Source organism: Chaetura pelagica, unplaced genomic scaffold (genome assembly GCF_000747805.2).
Source record: "Chaetura pelagica isolate M959 unplaced genomic scaffold, ChaPel_1.0 scaffold222, whole genome shotgun sequence".
In the NCBI taxonomy this organism is placed as follows: Eukaryota; Metazoa; Chordata; class Aves; order Apodiformes; family Apodidae; genus Chaetura; species Chaetura pelagica.
Window position 1 is genome coordinate 6,867,841 of NW_009952711.1, and position 2,013 is coordinate 6,869,853.

Consider the following 2,013-nt stretch of genomic DNA (forward strand, 5'->3'; position numbering starts at 1 on the left):
CCTGCACCAGCCAGGGCCCCAGACCATCCCAGCTGCCAGGAGGAGCCTAATCTGAGCCTTTCCCCAGGGAACCCCTATGATGGCAACAACTTTATTTTCCAGTGTGTGAGATTACACAGAACTGTTTAGGAAGAATCTGCTGCACTTGAAAGAACTGTCTTTATTTACCAAAGCTAGGAGAAAAATGAGTAAATATACCTTAATCCCAGCAGGTTCCTTAGGATGTTTTTGTAGTGCCTTAAAATAATCCTAACAAATGGCCAAAGGGTGCTTTTCTTAGCAGAAAGCTCTCAAAAACCCACCTGAACCCTCTGAATCTCCAGCCTGAAGTAGGGTACAGGAACCAGGTTCTCCTGCCCAGGGAACCAGCAGACATTTCCCAGCCCAAAGTTTATGGAGCCAGCAGGTGGCAGCTCATCTTTATCTATGCTTTTTGTCAGGGCAAATTTGTGATTTCCAGGCAGCAAGGAGTAGCTATTCTGGGCTACTTTGCTACAAAAGCACACCCAAGGATTCATTCTGTTCAAATAAACGATTCACTAAGTTTTAAACACAGCAAACTGAACTCTCCCAGCTTTATGTCTGTCCATACAGTGACCTGGGGAGTGAAGAAGGACAGACAGCTACTGCTGAGTAACTACATGGACCATGAATATTCTTCCACAGTGAAAGAAATGGGAAAACACCTCTATGTCCTGTCAGCTCCTCCTCTGTATTAGAGGGCACCTGGAACCAGATGAAGCCCACTCTGCTCTTTTATATGTCCTGTATACAACAAGACAGGACTAGGACACAGCTATTTTTGCAGGCAGGGTGTTCTGAGTGATGGCCAAGCCACCAAGTTGGCATTGTCCCATAAGTCTTACTCCCATGTGCCTGTTGCTGAGAGCCAGCCAGCCAGGCAGCCACCCCGCAGGGCTGCAGGGACGTACCCAGGATGGGCAGAGCCAGGGGGGCCGCGCCGGGCACGGGGCCTTGGCAGCACAGGAGGTGGCATTTCAGCACATCCATCCCCAAGACACTTCCAGCCGTGCTCAAACTAGCTGCAGGGCAGGTGTTACAATCACAAACAAACAGAAGGCTGGGATAAGCTAAAAATCCCAGTTACTGCAGGTAGTGCCCACCCTGAGAAGTTCCTCCTGAAGAAACCCCCACTGCAGCTGCCCATTCCCTCTGCCAGCCTGCAGGACAGCACCACTGGCCAGGCAGAGGGATGTTCTGGCATCAATGTGTTTTCAGACACCTGGACTTTCTTCACTAGAGAGATGTATATAAACATTCCTGGAGGAACTGCCTACAGGTGTTGAGGTCAAAAAGAAACTTTAGGTGCAAACTATCTGCATGTTTACAGAAACACTGAGAAATCTGTGCCCACTACAAAAACGTGGTGAAATTTACAAGCCTGGAATGGGGAGGTAGAAGAAATTCACTATGTCCCCATTAGGTTACTTAGGGAAGACTGCCCAGCACTACCTAGTGTCAGGCTCTCCCTTACACCTCAGGCTGTCTTCAAGCTCTGTACAGCCGACACAACACCAGGACACTCCTCTTGAAAACAGACTCAATATATTAACAGCGAATGTAAGGCACGTAGCAACCTCTCTTATTTTCAAGACAGCTTGTGCCTACCCCCAACCCAGCAGCTTTCAGAGGCTGCCCGTTCTGGGGAGGGTTCCCGGCAGTGCAGCAGCCCGGGCAAGCAGGGGGGGCAGCGGGAGCCCCCCCGGTGCAGCTCAGGAACCCTCCCCGGGAGCCCCCCCGGTGCAGCTCAGGGAGCCTCCGCCAGCCGCGGGTGCGCCGGAAAAGCAACTCTTCCGTCATTCGGTGTCATTAAACTGCACGCTGAAAAGTCGCAGAAAACACATACAGCAAACTGCAAGAGTTCTACAGATCTACAGGCAAAGTTTTCAAAGCCACAGTTTCCGGATTGCACAGCAAAGTTGGGCGCTGGCTAAAAAAAAAAATAAATAGCAGGCAATACCCGCTTGCCTGAGCGCCCACCCGGAGGCACCC